General features: G+C 33.0%; 1 pseudogene; it reads right to left on the bottom strand.

The window, feature by feature from the left end:
• Positions 1-591: 591 nt before the first annotated feature.
• LOC112925108 (endophilin-A1-like) overlaps positions 592-26,110 on the bottom strand; it is a 195,870-nt pseudogene continuing 170,351 nt past the window's right edge.

Genomic DNA, 26,110 nt, shown 5'->3' with positions numbered 1-26,110 from the left:
ATCTTTAATAAGGCAAATTCAGATTTTAAGCAAACATAAGTCCACCTTCCTAAGGAAATATATCTTAAACCATATTTAAGTATGTTAACTGACTTCCTTGTTACAAATGTTAATTGTTGTTTTGTTGTCTTAAAACATAACTATTAATTTTCCTATGTACAAATAAATATAATAATATTCTACTTAAATTATTAAAGAAAAATATTTTTGAAGATTTTTTTATTTATGAGATCACAGAGAGAGGCAGAGGGAAAAGTAGGCTCCCCACAGGGAGTCCGATGGAGGACTCAATCCAGGATCCTGGGATCATACCCTGAGCCTAAGGCAGATCTCAAGTGCTAAGCCATCCAGGCATCCCAAGAAAAATATTTTTGATATGTCATAGTAGGTTTGACTTAGGGGTTGAAATATTTTATGATCAGAAAATGAGAATATGTTATTTCCAATAAAGGCTGGGCGAAAAGTAGAGAGATAGATGAAGTAAAGATATATTTAACAATGAGGATAATACTTTATTTCAATGTTAGTATCAAAAATATAATTTCAGGGATTTTCTTTTTGAATTAATTTAAAGAGAATTAACATGAATACTTATATTTTTAGGACAAAAAATATATTCCCCGTAGGCTGAGGTGAAGCTTGTCTTATTCTTTCTTCCAATCTGAGGGTAACTTGCTGCAGGATCTGGCCTGTCCACTTATGGTACTCCAGCTGGGCTTGGAAGAGTGCAGAAAGCTGGCTCACCTGTTGAACATGCTCAGCAACTTTTTGAGACTCACCAAATTTCTCACAATCCTCCTGGAGCTCTTCATTTGGAATCTTGCCTTGTCTTTTCTTCTCATAATCCAAGTCCAGGCTTCAACCATCCAACCTCTATAGATGATGCTGAATTTCCCTCAGCTCTCTGCCAAGAAAGTTCTGAAGAAGGTCAATGAAGTTCCACTTCGCTTCCATGACCAAAGAGTCTTAAACCCCCAAGAGATTTTGAATGGCTTCTCCACCTTACCAAGTGCTAGGTAAAAGTTACAATCATCTCAAACTTTTTTCCAAACTTGAGCATGGCCTCTGCCAGCAGCACTTCTGCCTGGATATACCATGGCTTTTTCTCCTGGATGCAGATTTTTGACATGGTGTTGGTCATACTCAGTTTAGCTCTAGAAGCTGGGTTTGCTTGAAGGTATTCCATTGTTTTGATAATTATTTCCATCACAGCCCTGATGGTGACTCCAACTTTCCTCTCCATCTCTTTGAAGTCATCATCTAACTTGGTTCCTTCTATCCCTCCAAACTTCTCACTCATTTCTGAGTGGCTTTGTGGAATTGCTTCTTCAGCCTGGGCACTGCCTACTGACAAGGTGTGAGAAGACACGTGGATGTGGACAGCTACCGGTGTGGGTGTGGCTACGGGTGCCTGTAGAGGCTGTGGAGGAGCTGGGCAGGAAGGCTGAGCAGGGCCTTGCCATTGCTCATGCCCTACCACAGTTGTGGGCATGGGGCACAGAGTGGCATGAGACTTTGATCAATTTTAAGTTTTAGAAAAGGTAATATTTTTGTAATTATTTTATGATATAAACTTATGCAGAATTATCTAAATTTATGTATGCACAAGAGTTCAATATTTGTTGAGTTTCTACCACAGTCTAGGAATAGTCTGAGTAATTTACATATAAGATCTCATTTAATATTCATAATCATATATGGTTGGTTGTAAGAAATAGGATTTATAGGTATAGTAATTGAAGCTATGAAAATTAAGTAACTTCTCCATGTCACAGGTAGAAAATGAAGAAACTAAGAGACAAGCCCAGGGCTGTATGACTATAAACTCTGTTTCATTTTATTTGTTTGTCTATAAGAGACAATAACTTTCTTTTAAAAATTGCTGGAGGATATATCTCATTATAAGATACTCATGTCTGATTATAATGTAGAAAGTCACAAAAGACCATAGCTCTGGTAGCAATAAGAAAGGACAAGATATACTTGAAAATAATGTATTTGTTTCAAGTTATTTAAAAGCTGTATAGATGGCTGTCGACCTTTTAAAAGAAATAGGTAAGCAATTTAGCCAGCAAAATAAAGTTTATTAGGAAATAACAGAGGAATTACAATTTAATTACAATTACAAGCAAATTGTGGTGAACTATAGACAAGTCTAGAGAACAGAGGAGAGCTTCCTTTTATAGATGAAAAGAGGAAGTTGGGAGAGGTTTTTTTAAAGAAAAGTTCATTGGAAGAAAATGACAATTGGAAGTGGTGGTGCCCTCTCATTGGGTGCAGGCCAGGGCAGCTGACTATTGCAGTGTATCTATAGCCTGCTATTGCCCTGAGAGTAAATCTTCCCTCTTTCTGCTGGACTATGCGAACTACACAGAATGGTATGTGCTTGACAGCTCTCCTTTCATGGCTTCCTGACTCCAATTTTGAGTTAGGTTTCCTTAACATATTCTCATATGGCTAATAAATTAAGTTCCAGAGATGGATGAGCCATTGGTAGGGGAATCAAACCTTGCTGCCACTTTAAAGTCCAGGAGTAATTTCCTGGTCTGGGTAAAAAGGGAAGGAAGAGTGGGTTTGACACAGGCATACATATGTTATTGAGATGATTTTAATACTAGCATAGTTTGTATGATGAATTGAAATTGAAATCTGAACAAACCCAAATGCACAAATAAATTTATCAAGAAAAATTAAAAAGAACAAAATTGTAGATCTAAGCCGAGTTATGTCAACTTTTACATAAAATAGAGAATGAAGACTGCAATTGAAAGATAAAATTGATAAAATTGTCAGATTGAATTAAAAGCAAGATCCACATTAAATATAGACACATATTAGAAATAGAGACCTAGAAAGATTGACAAAGAAGAAAAATAATTACACTGTATCAAATAGTAAGTATATAAAAAATGATGTGGCTGTATCAGTGTTAGATAAAATAGACTTTCAATGATGGAGTATTACCATAGATAGAAAGGGAAATTTTATAATGAAAGGTCAATTTATCAGGCAGACAATAATCAATAATATATGTGTGTTTGGCTAGTACTAGAGCTTCATAGTAAATACAAAGATAAACCCTTAAGTAGAATGAGAAATAAAACCCACAATCATTGCTGAAGATTTTAACATGCTTCTCTCATTATTTGATTGAAAAAAGTGGAGAAATATGAGGTAAAGTTACATACCACTATCAACATTCTTGGTTTCATTGAGTCTTACAGACATTTCACCCCAAAATTGCATAATAATATTTTCAAGTCCACATGGACTGTTCCCAAAGATGGACTATATGCTTGCTGGCCAATAAAGCAATTCTTGATATTTCCAGAAAACTGAATAAAAATAAAAATGATTCTTACTAAAATGTCTAGAAAAGCCACAAATGCTATTAGCTAAACACCACATTTATAACTAACCCGTTGTTCAAAAAGGAATACATGCATTCTTCAAAAATTGCAAACTGTTTTTACTAAATGTACTAAATGTTAAAGATAATATATAAACTTATAAAGTAATTACATAGAAATAAATTTACACTAACATTAGAAATCAAGAAATTAAGACATAGCCAAATGGTAGAGATATTTTTTAAGAAGTTGGTTCTTTTAAACAATTAATTTAAAAAGTATACAATCTAACAAGTTAGTATAAAAAAAGAAAAGAAACACAAATTACTAATAATGAGAATGAAATAGAAATATGGATCCTTCAGATTTTAAATATAAGCAAAGGAAATTTTATAAATAACTTTAAATCAATAAATTTGACAAGTTAGAATATATCGACATAGTCACTGAAAGCAATTTATCAAAATTAATCTCCCCCCAAAAATCAGAATAGCCTAATGTAAAAAATAAAATAATGCATTTTAAAAGCAGCTGCAACAAAATGTCTTCCCCCCAAAAATCAGGATAGCCTAATGTAAAAAATAAAATAATGCATTTTAAAAGCAGCTGCAACAAAATGTCTTTCAAAGAAAACTCCAGGAGGGGAGTGTTTTTTTTTATAGTAAATTTATTTTTTATTGGTGTTCAATTTGCCAACATATATTTGCCCCCCTCAGTGCCCACCACCCAGTCACCCCCACCCCTCGCCCTCCTCCCCTTCCACCACCCCTAGTTTGTTTCCCAGAGTCAGGAGTCTTCCATGTGAGGGGAGTGTTTAATTATAAATTCTAACAAGCATTAAAACAAACAAACAAACTTTACACACCTTAGAAAGTTTAGAGAGTAGTTTTCTACTTGTTTATTGAAGCCAAGCAACATTGAGTTCAAAGTCAATGAAGGCATGATAAGAACAAAATACATATAACAATCCCCCATAACATCATGCATAAATCCTTTACTAAAACATTATTAAATCAGATCCATCAAGAAATAAAAAATAATAATACATCATAACTAACTGGGGCTTCATCCTATAAATATAGATAAAATACTAAACAAATCTTAGCAAAACAAATCTGACAACATATAAAAAGGATACTACCGTATAACCAAGCTAAGTTTATTCTGTGAGTATGAAATTGTTTTAAAATTAACCAAACTTAATTTATGTTAATATAAACATAAAGAAAAATATTTGAAAATAAAACAATGGAAGTTAATATATATGCCAAAGAGAAAAAAAATAAAAATAAATTTCAATAGAGGCAGAAAAAAGCCTTTGACAACTTTTTAATACCCATGCTTGATAAAAACTATCAGCAAACTAGAAATATAAAAAATATTCTGAAATATAATAAAGGGCACATACAAAATACTTACATTTAACATCAAACATAAATCATGAAATATTAGACCCTTTCCCTCTAAGATCAAGAACCAGGTAAGACTGTCCACTCTCACCACTTCTATTCACCATCGTACCTACAGCTCCTGTCCATGCAATAAGTCATGAGGAAGCAATAAAAGACACAAAAATTGCAGAGATAGAAAACAGATTTTATCCACAAAAAGCAAAATTGTTCATGTAGAAAATCCTAAAGAATCTATAATCAGAGTACTAGAACTAATAAGCAAATTTATCCAGGTCACAGATAAAATTCAGTATACAAACTACATACATCTTAGTATATAATTTTTTAAAGATTTTATTTATTCATGAAAGACACAGAGAGAGAGAGAGAGAGAGAGAGAGAGGCAGAGACACAGGCAGAAGGAGAAGCAGGCTCCATGCAGGGAGCCCCATGTGGGATTCAATCCTGGGACCCCAGGATCATGCCCTGTGCCAAAGGCAGCCGCTAAACTGCTGAGCCACCCAGGGATCCCCTGCATCTTAGTATATTAACAGTAGTTGTATTTATGCATACAAACAATAATTTATTTACAATAGTGACAAAAATAAAATGCAGATCAATTTAACAAAATATGTGATATATCTCTCCATTGAAAATCACAAAATATTGTTAAGATTTATAATGTCCATGGATTAGTTGATGGAATATTGTTAAAAACTCAATTATTTGTAAATTGATGTGCAGGTTTAATATTAGCAATTCCAAACTAAATTTCTGAGGGCCTTTTTAAAGGAATTAAGTTTGAGTGCTTTTAAAGTATATATAAAAATGTGAAAAGCTAAGGGTCATGAACGAGTCCTAAACTAGAACAATAGTTAGACCAACTCTACTTGACTTCAATACTTAATATAACCTAACAATTATTGAAACAGTATGGTATTTAAGTATAAAATTATTTACATGCTTTTATAATTCATTGATTTCCCACATATGCATTAAATAACCTAATGGAGGGGATGTCTGGATGGCTCAGCCATTAAGCTCTGCTTTCAGCTCAGGGCCTGATCCTGGAGTTTAGGGATTGAGTCCTACATTGGGTTCCCTGAGGGGAGCCTGCTTCTCTCTCTGCCTATGTCTCTGCCTCTCTCTCTGTCTCTCATGAATAAATAAATAAAATCCTTAAAAATAAATAAATAACCTAATGAAGGAGGAAAATCTTTTCAGTGATTGGTGCTAGAACTAGATGACCATATTAAAATTAATGAATCTCAACCCCTATCTCACATGATACAAAAAGTTAGTTTAAAATACCATAAATAAAACATAACTAAAAATACAAGTCTCCTAGAAGAAAATATGTGGGGATTATCTTCTCAACTATGTGCATAGGGAAAAATTTCTCAAGACACAGAAATAATAATGAAAGAAAATAAAATGGTAAGTGAAACTTTAAAAAATGAAAAAACTTGTAATCAAAAGACAATATTAAGGGTATTTTTTTAAGATTTATTTATTTATTTAAAAAGAGGAAGAGAGAGAGTAGGGGAAGGGGCAGAGGGAGACAATCTTCAAGCAGACTTCCAGTTGCATGGAGCTGGACACAGGGCACAGTCTGGGGCTTGTTCTCACAACTCATGAGATCATGACGTGAGCAAAAGTTGAGTTGGATACTTAACCGACTGAGCCACCCAGGCGCCTCAACAACATGAAGAGTATTAAAAAAATGTTTTTGTTGTCTACCATGAAAACCATTTGTAATAGTTCTAATAGTCAATTTACATAATTGCTAAATATTGAGGGCTATAAACCTTGATTCTTCCCTGTAATAGAGGATAAGGGTTATAACAAGATAATGTTTAACTATATTAAATCTTCAGTTCAAATGGTTATCTTTATTCTAAAAAACTATGCATATTTCATTAAAAAATTAACAGAATCGAGACCAAAAATTGTTAATAAGATTATTAATAGTGCCAATTATTTTATTTTATTTTATTTCCTAAAAATATTCAATCAGACTTGAATATCTAATTGTTAGAATACTCTTCCTGATTTTAATCTATGCAATACCGATCCACTATAGTTTATAAATGTTTAACTTCATGCCTGGTACTCAGATTAAAATGTGCTTTTACTCCTCCTGTAAATTTCCATTGTCAGAAATACATTAACCTCTCCAAAACTGCCAGGAAGAGCTATGATGATGACGGGTATTTATTTTGCAATTATATGCAACAAACTCTACTAGATAAAAAAAATAGTAAACAGTTCATGATTTATAGGCTATGTTTATCTAGAGGGGCTTTCTGTTTTTCAGAATCATTAATTTAGAACTGTCCATTTCTTACAAAATACCAAATTAATTTGTTAATTAAATGTTACCTTCAAATTCAAAATAGTAGCAAGGAAGGGAAGGGAAGAGATCATACAGTGGTCATGTCAAGCTTGTTTGTTTTTCATAGGAATTGAATGTAAAAACCTTTAGTATAATGAAGTGACTATAGCTTGGACAGTGAAACAGACTGCTATTAGCCAAACTACACCAGTTATGTCACCTTAGGCAAGTTATTTAGCTTCCCTGTTGCCATTTCAAATCTGTAAAATGTGAAAATAACAGCACGTATCTCATACATCTCTTGAGAGGATTAAATGTATTAATGTAGGTCACGATTTTGGAATAGTTCCTGACACAGAGCAAGTATCATCAAATGATTTTTCTTTTTCTTTTAGTAATAAAAATGTATGAAAGTTTTGGTATATTTGCAATATGTGTAAGGAAAAAAAATCTACATTTAGAGAGCCTAAATTTTATCTAAAAGACCTTGGCTACTCAGATCAAATCACAAGTGAAGATTAAATATACTGCTAGATTTAATTACTTAACACAATTTAGTAATTTTTACATAAGAGGAAAATAAAGTAGTAATGTTAAAATGGAGAAAACAATGTTCATATAAATAAAAGAATAACCAAGTTCATCCAATAAAGAATATGTAAAATTCACATGGTCTCATAATTGTTATAGCCCAAATATATTGGACATTATCTTAATTTTAATTTTGGGAATTAGTTTTGTCATGCAAAAAAATAATTTTGCGTTTACCTTTCCCAAGTTTACTCAGACACAGCAAAAATATGTTTTAGAAATCAAATCCAAACAATGTGTTTTACAAGGTATATATATATATATATGTAACTGAGGCCAAAAGTAGTTATATTTCATATTTGAAACAAAAATATATATGAAGAGAAGATATTAATCAGTGTAGGCATGGTTATTGATGGAAAAGTGTAATATTATTTTCACTATGGGAGACATTTTGTGATTCTCCTCCTGCAATTCATTACAACAGGCTTTAAAGAGTTGAAGTATGGCAAGGGGCAATGAATACCATTTAAACGGAAGTGATTTCAGTTCACAATAGGCAGAATGATACCACTTGGCAACAATGACTTCAGTTACTCTGCTAATGCTTGTAATCACTCAATTTGAGATAGTAAGATCACTTGTCAGAGAGTTTTGGAGGGTTTCAAATGCTTAGACCAGAGTAGGATTTAGCTAGAAACCACAAAATTCCTTTAAAGTAGTTTATTCTATAAATTTGGTTGAACAATTTACACAGTCATATTGCTAACATGACTATCACTTATTTTAGGGAATATGCCTTAGCATGTTTACTGACAAGTATAATGTCTCATTTCTGTTCTTACTACAAATTAGTTGAAATGAACTACATAGATATATATTGAGGCTATTACTGTTAAATAAGAATAAAGTTTTACTTGTGTATTTATTTGTGTAAATACACAAGGGCCATCTAAGTAAGTATGTGTGCATGTATATTATATATATATATATATTCCCTACACACTACCAAGTGTACATATATATAATCCCTACCCTATAATTCCTATAATAAGAAGAAATTTGCTACTATACATCTGTATCCTAATCTTTCATAATCAAAAATGTATACAAGGGCTTCTCTTAGTCATTCTTTTGAACTTTTTGGCTTCTTGTGACCCACATTTGATGCCCTTTTTAATTGTTATTAAACAATCAAAATCCTTATAAAAAAGAAAACAAAGGAGCATAGTAAATAAAAAAATTTAATCAACAAATTAGACTTTTACATAACACAAAATGGTCTTGCCACATGATTATCTTAGATAAATCTTTTATAACATCATCTTGGGAGTAAAAATAGCAAGGAGACAACTATAACAACATAAAGTTCTACGTCAACAATTTGTATAAAGATAATGCCATCTGAATGTTCCCAAATTCTCTCTTGAAATATAAAGCTCCCAAAATATGCTATTTTCTCCTAAAGGGTGGTAAATACTGTAAAAAACAAACTATTGACATTTTCCTTCTATCATTTATATTATTCTCTTTTTTGTTGTTGTTTCAAGTTTTAATTAAATTCTAGATAGTTAACCTGTAGTGTAATACTAGTTGTAATACTAGTTTCAGGAGTAGAATTCAGTGATTCATCACTTACATGTAACATCTAGTGCTCTTTACAACAAATGCCCTCCTAATATCCATCATTTATTTAGCCCATTACCCCACCCACCTTCACTGAAGCCACCCTCAGTTTGTTCTTTATGGTTAAGAGTCTTTCATGGTTTGCTTCCTTCTTGTTTTTTCCCTTCTCCTATGTTCATGTGTTTATTTTTTTTTATTTTTAAGATTTTATTTATTTATTCATGAGAGACGCACAGAGAGAGAAGCAGAGACAGGCAGATTTTAGAAGCAGGTTCCCTGCAGGGAGCCTGATGTGGGACTCGATTCCAGGACTCCAGGATCACGACCTGAGCCAAAGGCAGATGCTCAACCACTGAGCCACCCAGGTGCCCCTCTTCATCTGTTTTGTTTATTAAATTACACATATGAGTGAGATGATATGGTACTTATCTTTGACAGGCTTTTTTTGCTTAGCATGATATACTCTAGCTCCATCAACACCATTGCAAATGGCAAGATTTCATTCTTTTTTATGGTTGAGTAATATTCCAATTACATTATATTGATACAATATATTCCATTGTATCCATTATATATATAATTTAATAGTATAATATAATGTAATATATATATACATATATATTATGGTTTCAAGGTATATGCTTATCTCCAAACTCATCAAATTGTAGTCATTAAATATGTACAGCTTTTTATATGTCAATACATACATCAATAAAGTATTTTTTTAAAGATTTATTTATTTATTTGAGAGAGGGAGAGAGGGGGGAGGAGCATATGGAGAGGGAGAGAGAATCTTAAGCAGACTCTACACTGAGCATAGAGCCCAAGGCAGAGCTTGATCCCAGGACCCTGAGGTTATGACCTGAGCTGAAACCTAGTCCATACTCAACTGACTATGCCACCCAGGTGCCCCTAAAGTGTTTTTTTAAAAAAGATAAACATGGCTTTATACTCACTGAGGTCATTGGATAATGAAAGGTAAAGACGTGTTCATAGGAAATTGCAATAAAAAGTAATAAGGAGCATGCAATGAGGAGGTAGCTTGTTGTTTAAAAAGAGCAAATGGAATGAATAACTTTCTCTTTGCTCCCTTATCCAATTCCCACTGAAATGATAGAAAGATTTTTAAAAATCTATATAAGTATTGGATTGGAGCCATGAGTGAATGTGAGAATGTAAATTATTTCTGGAAAACACTAAGAAGTTAGAGGAGAAGAGAAAGAGGAACCAAACAAAGAAACCCAAAGTCCAATCTAAATTTAAAAAGATTTCTAAGAAATTGAACATTCTTGTCAGCAGAGTTCAGAAAAAATTCCAAGCATAAAGACAACAACAATAATAACAACTACAACAAGCAAGACAAGGTGCAGAATTAACACAATGGAATAAATATTAGGATAACTAAACTACCACCTGAAAAGGCATCTGGCCAATCATGCTTTCCTCATCAGGAACATATAAAGTAGCAAGTTGGAAATTTATCCTGTAATAAATAAAAAAATTAGATCCAGAAATAAAAATGGTAAATTAGAAGTTCAAATATCTCAGTTTGGAGACTGAATTGACAAACTATGGTATACCTATAAAATGGAGTATTTTCAGCAAGAAATAAATACAAAATGCTAAATCTATCAACATGATTAATCTCAAAAACACATTTGAAGGAAAAAGAACAAAGAATACATAGGAAATTATAGACTAGTTAAATTAATCTGTGATAAAATCATTAGTAGAGTGGCCACTTTGCGATGATGGGGAAATTGGGGAAGAAGGGGTTTGAGTGACATTTCTGAGGTGATATAAATGTATATAAGGGTGTCAGTCACATAGGCATATGCATTTCTAAAACTGATTGAAATGTACACTTAAAATTTGTGTGTTTTGGGATGCCTGGATGGCTCAGAGGTTAAGCATCTGCCTTCAGCTCAGGGCGTGATCCTGGAGTCCTGGGATCGAGTCCACATCAGGCTCCCTACATGGAGCCTGCTTCTCCTCCCTCTGCCTTTGTCTTGACTCTCTCTCTCTCTCTCTCCCCCCCCCCCCCCGTGTGTGTGTCTCATGACTAAATAAATAAAATCTTAAAAAAAAAAGATTTGTGTGTTTTACTGTATTTCACTTACACCTCAATAGAAAAAAAATGGATAATAAATGCATTTTTAAATATGCAAAAAATTGGAAACTGATCAATTTAATCATGATATCTTAAAAAACATTGATAATTTTACCTAGCAACATAAAAATGAACTAAAGAAAGAAAATAGCAACAAGTTTAAGAAGCAATAGGAAGAAAATAAATTCTAGTTAAGATTGAACAAATGTTGGGACGCCTGGGTAGCTCAGCAGTTGAGCCTCTGCCTTCAGCTCAGGGCATGATCCTGGAGTCCCGGGATCGAGTCCCACATTGGCTGTATGGAGCCTGCCTCTCCTCCCTCCTCTCCTCCCTCTGCCTATGTCTCTTCCTCTCTTGTGTGTGTCTCTCACACAGAATACATAAATATTCTGAGAATAAATAAAATCTTTTATTTTTTTTAAAAAAAAGATTGAATAATGTAGTTCTTACAATGAAATTTTATGATACTGTTGTGACACATTACAAAGAAGATGCTGTAGTCATTAAAATTGTGTACACTGAACAGTTATGGTCATCAAATTACAAAGAAAAATTATGTAATGAGTTTTTTAGACAAAATCAATGGGAGGCATCAATCATTAAGTCTGTATAATATTTTAAAAATGCACTTATTTTTCAAGACCTATAAAATAGTGGCATAATTGGACCTTGTATTAAGCCAAAAATCTTAATAATTTCCCAAACAATACAAATACCATATAACATAATCATGGAATACAGAAGTCTTCCCCAAGCAAAATGCAAAATCTCTTCAAAAGTCTTGAAGGAAAATTAAAACCATCTTCCTGAGAAAAGACATTATAAACTAAGTTAAGTGACAAGCCAGAATGGTAGGTTACCATTGCATTTTCTATATACAATAAACAAAATGTACTACCACTAATCTATGAGGAACTTCCATAGATCAGTAAAAAAGAATGATATGAAAAAAATGACATGCTAAAAAATAAAAATAGAAATAAATGATGAAAAGTATAAAAAATCAATGCTGAAAAAATATATTTCCTAGAGATATATTAAAATATGATTAATTTCATGCCAAAAAATCTGATCTTCAAGATTTTCTTGGCTATTCTTAGCCCTTTAATCTGCAATATTAATTTTAGAATTAATGTGTTGAGTTCCACAGATTATATAATTATGTTTGGATTGAATTTGATTTATGGATAACTTAGTATAATGTGCAAATAATTGACAACTGTAGTATGTTAAGGCTTTATGTTTAGTCAGGCTTTTTTTAGGACAGTGAAGAAAATTTTTTATTTTTGTTCATATATTATTTTTACTTTTTGTATATTATTTGTATAGACTTTTTAACTTACCATTTTATAGATTTTTTAAATTATTTATGGTTAGTGGTTAGTTGACTCTTGAGATTTATTGCTAGGTGATCATACATAATATGTATATAATAATAACTATTTTCATTTCTAGCTTATTAATCTCATTTATTTATCTTATTTATTGCATTAGCAAAAAATGAATCGTAGAACAGTAATGAATAGTAATAGTAGTAAGAGCCATTGTTGCTTTGATACTGACTTTAACAGGAATGTACCAGATGTTTGGTAGTATAGAGATTTAAGTTAATCTTCTATTTTTTCACTCATAAATATCTTAAAGAAGATATGAGTATCACGTTTTAATATCAGAGTACTCTTAAATGTATATACTTTGTATAATATTTGGAGTTTTGAAAAAAAAAAAGGCTATATTTGACACATCAGAACGGGTATACAGTATATTTTATTTTAATTTTTCTTTGTACTGAGAACCTGTAATCATTTATATGCGTAAACAGATATTTGAGGTAGTGCCAGCAACATAGTTTTGATTTATAATATCCATTCATTCTATGCATAACAGTTTTTAGATGAGGTTTTCATATAACACGCATGACTCAAGTATGAGAGGTAATATGCATCTGAAGATAAAATAATAAAGAGTTTTGATCATACAAAGAAAATTTTAATAAAAACATTATTTCTTAAATCTCTATATATAATACTACACTAAAAACTATATTGGCAGATATGATTCTTACTGGGGTAGCAAAAGCAATTATATAGAATAATACAAACAAAGCATTGTGGAAAGTTATTGTGTTTCCATGAGGCAGAGATATTATGATGTCAATTTCTTGTGTTTGTGTTGTATACATTTATTGAATTATTGGTTCTTAATATTAAAATACTATATTAATATTAATATAGTTAGTTATTAATTTTGACATATTACTAATTTTAATGATGAATATTAAAATAATTATGTGTCATTAAAGAACAACATGTTTAAAGAGGCAGATATATATTTATTTATTTGAGAAGCAGTTGTTCCTCCAAGTATAAAAGAACTATAATGGATACATTTTTATCGATCCAAATGTAGAACTGAAGGAAAAGAGAAAGGTAAAATCAGAAATACCACTGGTTACTGCTCTGAGGGCTCTAAATTCTACTAAAAAATGAGCAAAGGTATGGTAGCATTGTCCATAAATATGGATTTATACTTTCCTTATAAATGTGTATTATAAGTATCTTTTCAAAAGCTTAAAAGACAAGTCAAAAACTGATAAATATGAAAATACATGTATCCCCCACTTTTCAAAAAGTCACATTATATCACTTGGCCTTTAGAAAAGACCTACCTTAGGGGCACCTGGGTGGCTCAGCCGGTTAAACATCCAACTCTTGACCTCAGCTCAGGTCTTGACCTCAAAGTTGTGAGAGTTCAAGCCTGGCCTTAGGCTCTACTCTGGGTGTGGAACCTACTTAAAACAAACAAAAAAACCCTACTTTAGTACAAGTATCCTCTGCTATCTGAAAGAAATCCAAAGAGGATTTTTTACTTTAAGGATAAAAGTCAAAAAACAAAAATTCAGAGTTTGTTTTGCAGTGAAGCATTACAGAGGCAGCACCTACCCCAAGTTGTGAGACTGGCACCACCTAACTCTTTCCCTGGGAACTACACGCAGCCTCTCAGCATCAAGCTGCCAGAGCTTTGTATAGTATCCCTGAGCATATGTGGTTTATCTTGATTTACTTTGTGCATCTGTTAGCAAGATGTGTCCTAAAGGATCAGAAAAGCCTAAGAGAGGTTAGTTTTGGCTCTGGGAACGCTCAAAACTTTCTCCATATAAATTAATGGTAATTGCTTCTTCACTTTACACCATTTCAGTTTACAAGAGGTTCCATAAGAACATTCCACTTTCAGATAGTGGGGAAAACTTTTAGTACAGAAAGTTTAGTATTCAGAACAACTGTAACAAATCAACACGAAAAATAATATAAAAAAACAAATAGAAAATCACGCAAAAGAGACAGGCACTTCATGGATTAAAAACAGGGATATAAATTTTTATTAGTTTAGTTCATATTTGCATGCAGGTTTCATGTGTATCAATAATGGATGATCAGAATTAAAAATATATTTGCTGGTATATCCATAATGAATGGTATTATAAATATAAATAGCATGATTTATACTATTTTATTGTTTCTTAAGAAAACTATTTGAAGTATTCACTTCTCAGTAGAAGACTAAAAAACAGAAAGCCAGGCTGACCAAAAATGAACTCTACTGAATCAGGAAACCATTATGATATTTTTTTCCACAGAAAATCTAATGAAAGTTTCTTTCATTTTAACCAAAATGAGAAAATTTTAAAAATAATGATTGAAAGAACTAATTTAACTTCATAGAAGAATATAAGAAAAGACAGAACATTAAGTTGTATTTTTTCTAAAAAAGTTACTTTACATAATTGTAAAATATTCCATAAGGGATCATATTAAGGAAGTTTTTACAAGATTCCAGATAATGCCCCCTATTTTAGTCACTTCAGATTTGACAGGTGTCCTGTGTTAAGCCAGAGACATAGGAGGATGGATTCAGGGACAAAAACTCCAGATTTCAGTGTGAACATGATGAGTTTGAGGTTCCTTCCTAACATCCAAAGAGTGTGTCTAATGCATAGTTGAAAATTCCATTACTAAACCTAGGAGATGCTGTGATGCAAAGATAAATTTTGGAGGAGTTAAAAAATGGACGAAAATTGAGGCCATGGAAATCAATGAGACAGGAAAAATTTATAGTATTAAGATGACTTAGAAAATACATTTAAGAAAAACAAATCAAAGTTTGGGAAAGAAAAAGGTACCTTTTCTTTCTTACTTTCACTTTTTCTTTCTTTCTTTTGTTCTTTCTTTCTTTCTTTCTTTCTTTCTTTCTTTTTAAGATTTACTTATTTATTTTAAAGAGGGGGAGAGTCAGAGGAAGACAGAGAAAGAGTCTTAAGCAGGCTCCAGGCTCAGCCTGGAGCCCCACACAGAGCTGATCTCACCAGCCTGAGATCATAACCTGATCCAAAACTAAGACTTCCACACTTAACCAACTTTACCACATAGGTGCCCGTGGTGTGTGTGTGTGGGGGTGGATTTAAAAAAAAAAAAAAGGTTTCTGGATGTCTAGGTGGCTCAGTTGGTTGAGCACGTGCCTTCAGCTCAGGTCATGATCCCGGAGTCCTGGGATCGAGTCCTACATCAGGCTCCCTGCTCTGCTCCATGGGGAGACTGCCTCTCCCTCTCCCTCCCTCTCTCTGTCACTCATGAATAAATAAATAAAATATTTTAAAAAAATGTTTCTACAAGAGTGGCCAGAGATGTAAGAAGAGTGAGTGGTGTGTGTTTGTGTGTGTCTTCTCACCTGAAGCAAAAGAAAAGCAGTGCACATGACATGACCAGTATACTAAACTGTACCATGAAGCAAAGTGGCTGTAAAACAAAGGAGGGGTTTTGACAGCTTGCCAGATGGGCCCCAGGTAACAGGTAAGTTATCTAGGGAGGGACAGTATTTACTTTTTTTCATCCATGAAACAACCTGAATATTTTCAAATACTTACAAAAAGATCCGGAAGACAGGAAGTGAATAAAAGATAAGAGTGTGCTACTAAAGAAATCCCTGGGAAGACAGAAGAGCATTGAATCAAGGCAGAGATGAGGAAATTAGATTTTAGTTGCAAGAGAAACACTTATCCATGTATGTATCTTTTCTTTTCTTTCTTTTATCATTTTTTTTGGCCTTTTTGAAGAAGTTGATCCAGTTCCTATGTAATGCATTTTATTTTCTGTCTGAAGTGAGAAGAAAGGTCATCTGAGAGTGAAGGATTAAACTGCATTTAGTGGGATTGGGAAAGGAGTGAAAGAGCTAGTGTGGGGAATAGAAAATGAACCTCAGTAGGGGACTTAAAAGGAATTCCAGGTGGTGGTAAAGTCTGGTTTGATACCATGGTCTCCAAAATATAATGAAGGAAGACAGACCCCAAGTCCATTCCCTGCACATATGTGAGCAGTGAGTACTGAGAGCAGAGATCATTTCTTTATTTAGTTGCAATATGGTCCTGCATTAAACTGCACTGTTACTTTTTAAATTATCCACCAGGCATTCACAATATCCAAATGGCATTACCATCTGAAAGTGGGAAAAAATTTAAAAAACAAATAAAAGCTATATCTATCAGCAAATACATATATAAATGTCATAAAGTTTCCTTTTCACTTTTTAAAAACTCAATTCTCCCCTTAAGAGCTTGTGCTATTCCCAAATCCTTATAGAATAGTTGCTATATTTGTTTACTTACTATTCACTTTCAATTATGTGTATATAAAAATATTCCCAGACGTATCACATTTACAAGGATACCTGGGAATAGACCAACCTTTATCTTCTTATGTGTTTAGACATTTTGGTATGCATAGGCTTTCCAGCTTTCAACAGTCTTTTTTGTAGACTCTAGTTGCATAGTCGTGTTTTACCCAAATATTTTCCTATTAGAAAGTTTTGTAATCTTAGCGTCTGTCCAATTAAAAAAAAAACCCTCCTGTGTTACAATTTGCTGTACCTGTACATCAAAACTACAGTATGTAAAAAGGATCTGCATAATTAAAAACAAATTAGCTGTTCTATTAAACTACTGGAATGTGAAATTTAGACAGGTGATACAAATAACATCTTGCTATATAAACATTTCCGGAAAACAAAGAATTTACTTCTTTTAACTTCAAGTGAAGATATTGGAATGAAGAATAAGAAAGAAAACTTCTCACTGAATTTTCCATTTATAGTGTACAAATTTAAATTTAAAATCCCCAGTAGATAGATTTAGATAAAATTCACAGTAAATAGAAGCAAATTGTGGTTTTGAGTTGAAAATCAAGATGAAGATGTACCATTGCAAAATAAGCATTGGAAATGCACAAAAACAACAATAAAATATGTATATTGTAATTGACGGTATATCACAACAAATATGATCTTCAGAATTAAGCTCTTCAGATATAGTTTCACTAAAAAGTAAAATAAGTGTTCTCACATTTAGAGGTTCCCCAAAACAGTTTCACAGAAGATTTATTTATATGCATAATTTAAGGAACTATAGAAGTCAAATGACATACGTGGTATAAGAATTGTGGTTAAAATACTCATAAAAATATTTCCTAAGAGTTCAATATTTAATTATTTGATTCACCAAATAAATCAGTGTCTGCAGGATTTCACAGTAGATAACAACAACAATAAAAATCTGAAAGTCAATGTTATGTTGAACACATTCCAGATCCACTTGAAAAATTAGACCTATCTTTTAAACCAGATAATTAAACAACCAACTTTTAGATCGTAGCGTCCCTCCAAAATACTGTGTTCATTCATTTAATCTGTCATTATCAACCTACATATATGGACCACTGAAGATGGAACTATCGAGAGCAGTTCTTACTCATGTATTGTACCCTAATCCTTGCAGGAACATATACTCTGTAATAACAAAACAAGTTTCATAGTAGAGATTTGTACACAGATGTGAGGAGAAGTGTTCATAGTAGATTTAGAATACAGTATCATTTACAGTAAGACTAAGAGAACTTTCCAGAATGGGTTATATTCGTCTGTACTTTAAGAGTCAGCCACCTGAGGAGATGGAAAGAAAAGAATATAGAATATGAAATGCTACAGGGATAGAAAAGTATGTTGATAAGGTATCCTTCGTTAGCTATAAATACGGGTAGCATCTGAGGAAACTCCATTGACTGGTGATGAACAAATTTGAAGTATCAAATTCTGGTTCATTCAAACACAAAAATCTAAAAAAACTAGAGTGTATTTTTAATTTTGAAATGATCATAGTACACAACAATTTTCAAAGACAGTAGAGAGAGTCCTGTTTATATATCTCCCTACTTCTTCCAATAATCACATCTTACGACACTATAGCACAAAAAGAAAATCAATAATGTTAGACTACAGATTTTATTCATATCTCAACACTTTTTGCATGCACTCATTTGTGTCTGTGTGTGTGTAATTCAGTGAAATTTTAGCACATATACATTTGTTCTAGCACCACTGCACAAGCAAAGAAACTCCCTTGCACTATCACTTTGTAATTGTACGAACCCCACTCTTGCTAAACTGTTTACATTAACAGCCAGTCTGTTCTCCATCCCCATGTTGGCTCAAAATCTTACATAAATGGAACGTGTAGTATGTAGCCCTTTGAGACTGGCATTTCCACTCAACACCTTGAGATCCCTGGAGGTGGTTGCATGTGTCAATGTCAATTGTTGATTCCTTTGTGATATTTCACGGCATAGATACAGCAGTTTATTAAACCCTTTGCTAGTTGAAGAATAACAGGGCTATTTGCAAATTTTGGCTATTGAAAATAAACCTTCTATGAACATCCAGGTACAATTCTTTTGTGTTTCATCTCTCTGACATAAATCCCAGGAATGAAACTGTTAGGTCATATAGTAAGTGTATTTTAGTTTTATAAGATACTATTTTCCTGAGTGTTATACCATTGTACAGTCTTGTGAGAAAATCAGTATATCCTTTACCTGGCCAACATTCAATATTTTCGCTATCTTATTAATTCAATCTTTCTAATATGCCATGATTTTAATTTTCTTTTCCTTACTGCTGAATGGTATTGAACATATTCATATGTTTACTTGCCATCAGTATGTCATCTTTGATGAAATATCTGTTTATGGTATTTGCCAATTTTCTAATTGAATTTCCTATTTTTTTCTAAATATCATGTGTTCTTTAAATATTTAAGATGCTTATCCTCTGTCCAGTATGCGGTTTGCAAATATTTTCTCCCAGTTGTAGCTTGTTTTCTCATCCTCTCAACAGGATCTTTCACAGAGCATGCATTTTAAATTTTGATGAAGTGCAATTTATCAATATTTTCTTTTACAGATCGTGAGATGCCTTGCTTGATATTTATTGAAGTCATTCATACTTCATTTAATTGTCTTTGTAAATTTGCCAAATCCAGTTGTGCATACTTGTGTGGGTCTATTTCTGGTTTTTCTACTCTTCCTTTGATCTATGTATCTATCTTTTCAATACCACATTGTCTTGATTACTGTAGATAAGTAGTATTCCTAAAATTAAGTAGAGTGTTTCCTCTCATTTTATTTTTCTAAATAATTGTTCTAGGCATTCTAGTCTATTTTAATTTATATAAATTTAATTGTTTGTTGATAGGGGCTCCTGGGTGGCTCAGTTGATTAAGTGACTACCTTCAGCTGGGGTCATGATCTCTGAGTCCGGGAACTGGGCCCCACATCAGGCTCCCTGCTCAGGGAGTCTGCTTCTCCCTCTCCCTATGCCCCTCCCCCATGCTCCTGTGCGCGGGGGCACACACACACACACACACACACACACACACACACACACTGTCTCTCTTAAATAAAGAAGTAAAATCTTTAAAAAAAAATGTTTGTTGATATATTAAAAAAAAAAACGCAAACCTTGCTGGGATTTTAATAGGCATTTTGCCAATCCTAAGGATCAATTTGGAGAGAACTGATACATTAACTCTGTCAAATCTCCCAAATCATGAGCACAATATATCACTTCCTTTATCAGGTTTTTTGGTATTTTTTCTGCATATAAATTCTGTACATTTTTTGTTGGATCTAAACTAAGTATTTCATTTTCTTTGAAACTATTTTAAATGGTATAGTATTTTAAATTGTGGTTTCCAAATGTTCATTTCTAATATTTAGAAACACAGTTGATTTTTGTATGTTTTTATTGTGTCCTGTGACTTTGTTGAATTAGATTATTACTTCTAGCTTGTCCCTCATGATTTTCTGTGATTTTTCTCTATCAATTGATGTATAATGTGAATTTTCTTTATTAGTTTATCAATGTGGTTGATTATATTGATTGAATTTGAATATTTAAACAATCTTGCGTTTGTGGAATAAATCACACCTGGTCATGGAGTATAATTGTTATACATAATATATTTATTTTCTTTTATATGTTCTGAGTAATAATTGCTTTTGAAAAAATATCCTGTAATATAAAATTTTACTTAATATTATTTTTTACTTAGGAATCCATAATGTAATTGGTTTTAGTCACTGAGGTCTTGGTTGCAATATTATTTGTGTGAATAGAATTTTAATATGTTTTTCAAAAACTTACTAGATGTTTTATATATTAACATGTCTTTTAAAAGTCTGGATCTATTTTATCTATGTTTAAAAATATATGATCTATCAATGTATCTTTTTGTATTAAATTCAAATAACAAAACATGTGAATCTAGTATTTAAACTCTTCCTTCTTTAAAGGATTATTAAAATAATTTCCATTTTCTGAATTTAAAAACTTTTAGTAGCATTTATTAACTACTGATGATGAAGATGATATTTAAATGGTATTAAAGTGATTTTTTGTAACACATTTAGTTAAGAGTGCTAGATGCCTAGCATATGTGTTAGTTCATAGAATCCTCATATGGGTCAATGATTAAAGCATTAAAAATGATTTATATTATTTTGTTTTTAATTGTTTTGTTCCTAGCAGGTAAGTATATTTGCCAATACCAATGAGGTAGACATTATTAGGCCAGTTCACAGACAAGGAAGTAACGCCACAAAAAGCTGACTAATTTTCTATTTTTACATAGGCAGTAAAGATTTAAGTAATTTATTTATTTATTTTGAGAGTGAGAAAGACAGAGCATACAAATACACACATGCATGAGTGGGGTGAGGAGCAGATGGAGAGGGAGAAAATTTCAAGCGAACTCTCTGTGCTGAGCTCGGAGCTTGACGGGGTGCTTGATCTCACAATCCTGAGATCATGACCTGAGTCAAAATCAGGAGTCACCGCTTTAAAAAAAAAAAAAAAAAGTCAGCCACTTAACCGACTAAGGCACCTAGGTACCCCTATTTTTACATAGATAATAATGATGAAATTTGTAACTAAACCCATATGTTTGCTAAACTCACTTTCTACTTTCTGTATTAAAGTACTATAATTCAACTTGTCATAGTACAATTACAACCTTTTCTTAGTGTCTCAAAATGATGTAACCATTGTAGGCTACTGTACTAATAATTTATTGCCATAATATTGCTCTGTGTTAAAACACTTCAAAACGGAAAATTATAGGGGATCCCTGGGTGGCTCAGTGGTTTAGTGCCTACCTTTGGCCCAGGGCGTGATCCTGGAGTCCTGCATGGAGCTCCCTGCATGGGGCCTGCTTTTCCCTCTGCCTGTGTCTCTGCCTCTCTCTCCCTCTGTGTCTCTCATGAATAAATACATAAAATCTTTAAAAAAAAAAACCCTGAATATTATAAACAATAATTCACTGTTCAACTGCCTTTGATAGGGGGATCTGGAAAGATATATTTTATTAATTTATTTGTAAAGGTTTATTTATTTATTTTAGAAAGAGAGAGGGTGTGCTAAGCCCACGGCTTGATAAGGGGTTTGATCTCATAACCATGAGATCATGACGTGAGTTGAAACCATGAGTCAGAGGCTTAGCCAACTGAGCCACCTCAGTGGCTATTTTATTTATATAAAATAAAAATATATTTTAAAAGGGATGACTATAAAATTGAGAGAATTGGAGCAATCATTCAATCATGGCTGACATAATTATGAGACAGGGAAACTGAAGGGACCTCATGAGAGAAAAAAAGCTATCTCTTTTTTCTTTTACTTATTTGGTTTCTATTCTTGCTAGGACCTGCATCCTCGCCCCACTGTACACATGCCTTGAAATGCAAATAGTATATGTCATCTTTGTAAAGAACAAAGAGATAATGATATCTTTGGAGTCTTTGAGCACAATAAATAACATCTAAGGCATAAATGGGTGAGGACCTCATAAACATTCTCCAAGACCACTGACTCCAAACACCTTGACACCAAGACCCCTGGCTTCAGGGAATGAGTGATTTATGAAGGACACCTGGACCCTGTCCTTATTCTGAACAGTTCCTGGATGCCAAAGAGGGACATGTGCACCAGACCACAATAACCAATAAAAACCCCAGACTCCAAGCAAAGAAACTCATCATTTTTCCTTTCCAAGTCTCCTGGATGCTCCAACCATTCTCACTCTTGCTATATATATATCTTTAAAAGACACTATTTTCACTCCTGCTGGCTCACATTTGATTTCCAACCTAAGTGATACTAAGGACCCTCTTGGCTAGTCCTATAGCACTCCTGCTGGGTCCTCAACTGGCCTGCCTGCATCAATTATACCATATCTCGATCTATTTATTTCCAAACTTCATTTCACACTTTAAAATTATATAGTGATATTCACTCTTGTTAAATAATTAGTCATACTTTGTATCAAAAGCAAAAACTAAGAAAACAGTAAAGCCTTTATGATTGTGTTTTTATGAATTTGAATTGTATAACTATTTTGCAGGACAAATTGGAATACTTCTTCTAGCCATGATTTTTATAGATTCTTTTTTAAAAATTTTATTTGTTTTCATGTATTTTATATATATATATATATGTATAAATATATATATATATATATAGAGAGAGAGAGAGAGAGAGAGAGAGAGATAGAGAGAGAGAGAGAGAGAGGGAGAGAGAGAGAGAGAGAGAGAGAGAGAACAAGTGAGAGGAAGGCCAGAGAGGGAAGGAGAGGGACAAGCAGACTCCCCCCGAATGCAGAACTTATGTGGGGCTAATTCCCAGGACTCTGAGATCATCAACTGAGCCAAAGTCAGATGCCTAACCCACTGAGCTACCCTAGTGCCTCTGATTTTTGTGAATTCTTTATCACTACCACCACTTTTTCTCCCTATGATGAATATGGAAGTCATTTGTCATTTTTCCTAAGAAAATTAACTTTCATCAATTGTCTTTAAACATTTTACCATTATTAATTCTGCTGATCTTTAAGCTGTAACAAAGATAAATAAGACAAAAGGATCTGGGAATCAGGGACTTCCAGATCTATGTTCAAAAACTTCAACTTTTTTAGTGGTTTTGATATAGGTACAGATTTTCTTTTTCGAGATTTACAAACTGAAGTGGTTTGTTAGCAATCTGAAGCAATTCTCATTTTTCTAATTTATGATTTTTAAGGGTTGAAAATTTAAATATAAGTTCTCCTAATACATACTCCTTGTATATATGCTCTCTGCAGGATTTGAGTTGCATCTATTGCTTGTGATTTTTTTTTTTACTTGTTTTCCAATCTGTACTGCGGTGTTGAAAGCTTTATGACTCTTGATTCTACTGAGAATTATGAAGGTTCACATACTAAGAATGACCTGAAAATAATTCTCATCTCCAATTGTATTAGCCTCCATTTTTACTAATTAACTGTACCTTGCCCAGTATGTGCTGGCTACTTAAAAATTTATATAAATGATATGATTTGGATTTTTGGAACTGAAGTAATGCTGTTGTAGTATGAGCCCTGAAGGGTTTTTTCCCTTTTTTGTAATGCAAATGCATGACTTAAGCTTTAATTGCTAGTATCCATTTGAAAGAGGCATCCACTTCAAAGAGGGCTATGTTGAATATACACTTTACAGGCCTCAGGATTAGATAAAGAGCCAGACAACTCCCCCCTGTTTGGGCCTCCTGTGTTATGGAAAATTTGGTTGATTTCAGTTGCTAACCTCTGGAGCCACCAGTCTTTTCTTTTTCTCTCACTCTAAATTCCCACTGTTATATTTTAAATTCCCTGTTGAAGAGTGAGCCTGTGAAACCTGAGGCTCCCACCCTTGACCCCAATAAAAGCAGAATTCCCAGGGCCTGAGCTTTTTCTCTCTCTCTGTTTCTACTAGAGAGCCCCAGGTGTATTAGTAATTTTCAGGTCTTGTAAGTAATAAACATTTATTTTTTCAAAGTTTCCTGATGGTTGTTGCTGAAGGGCATCTTGCAAGCATAATAAGAACCACAAGGGTCAGTCCAGTTGTGTAACACTGGTTTGGAAAGAGAAAATGTCTGTGGGAAGCTCACTGCAAGCCAGGTGAATGCTTTCAGGCATTTCTAGCCAGTAGCATTACTATCAATAGGCTAAGATGAGCATGAAACAGTTGTATTCATTGGGAATTATATTTATCTCCTAGAATAAATTATTTAAATAACATTGAAAGATAAAGGTTGATATTTTTCTCATGAACAGGAGTTCCAAAGTAGGGAGTCCATCACAACTGTTATGGAAGGTCTATGGTATAATCAACATCCCAGTTTCCTCTTTCACAAGCATCATTTTAATTACATTGTTCTATTGTCAAGCTCATCATCTTATGTCATGTGTTTTCCTCTGCAGCTTCAGTCATCACCTCCATGTTTCAAACAAAAACAGAAATAAGACTTTCTGAAATAAGCTTTTAAAAATGGCATTAAAAATCATCTTTCTTTAAAGAGCTTTCTTGGAAAATCAACCCAGTAATTCTTATATCCAGTTGATCCTACCAATATAAAATTAAGAAATGAGGCAAATATCTGGCAATAAGTCATTCAGAGTTCTGATTCTAGAGAAGTAAGGGGAGAAAATGGATGTTAGATAAGTACTTTGTGCTCCAAATGCCAATTAACCATACTGCATTCAGTAAGATCCCATGGATGCCATGTAAGAGATTCTAGTCAGAACAAGTATATTTGGATTATTTGGATGTCAAAATTATACAACACAACTTTCAGGATTGGGGTGGGAAGTGGACATTAAATTGCTTTAGTATGTAAGTACTACTCATTGAATTAGGAAGTATGAAAATGACAAATCCTATAGGAGGCATTTCCAAGTCCATCTGACTCAGTCAAATGAAAATTAAAGTCAAAATTACTTTCATTCTATCCATAGAATCATGGGTGAAACAAAGGTAAGAGGTGTGCATTTGAGCAGCCCAGGATTATTAAATGGAAACAGAAGTTTGGAAGTTCAACTGTTTCTATAGATAATATGTCTGAAACATGGCTAGGCATTGAGAATTATTAAATATTTGAATAAAGAGCTAATTTTCAAATATTTGCCCTTAGGAAATTCCTGACATGTTCTTATACATATGCATGAAGCTTGCTTCTTCTAAATAAGAAGCAATTTAACACACACACACACAGACACACAAATTTCCTATCATTTTAACTCATATGTTATAAAATTTAGTTGTTGAGTAGATCTGCTTTGTATTGAATTGTTGATAAAGGTTGACGATTTTCTTTTTTTCTTTCTTTGTTTTTTTTTTTTTTTTTAGGTTGACGATTTTTGATTGCTGAGATTTTCACAGTGAAAAATAGTAAAGATGTCATTTACCAGACAGAGACTCTCTCTAGCTTGGTATTCTGCATTACTACTTTTGATCAGCTAACCCTTAGTGAGCATACATACTGAGCAAGAACTGAATTTGCTTTTAATTACTTGTCTGTTTTATTTATTCTTCTAAGA

The sequence above is a fragment of the Vulpes vulpes genome, chromosome 1 (assembly GCF_048418805.1).
Source record: "Vulpes vulpes isolate BD-2025 chromosome 1, VulVul3, whole genome shotgun sequence".
NCBI lineage: Eukaryota > Metazoa > Chordata > Mammalia > Carnivora > Canidae > Vulpes > Vulpes vulpes.
The sequence above is the reverse complement of the archived record's forward strand: the minus strand, read 5'-3'. Positions and strand labels throughout refer to the sequence as shown.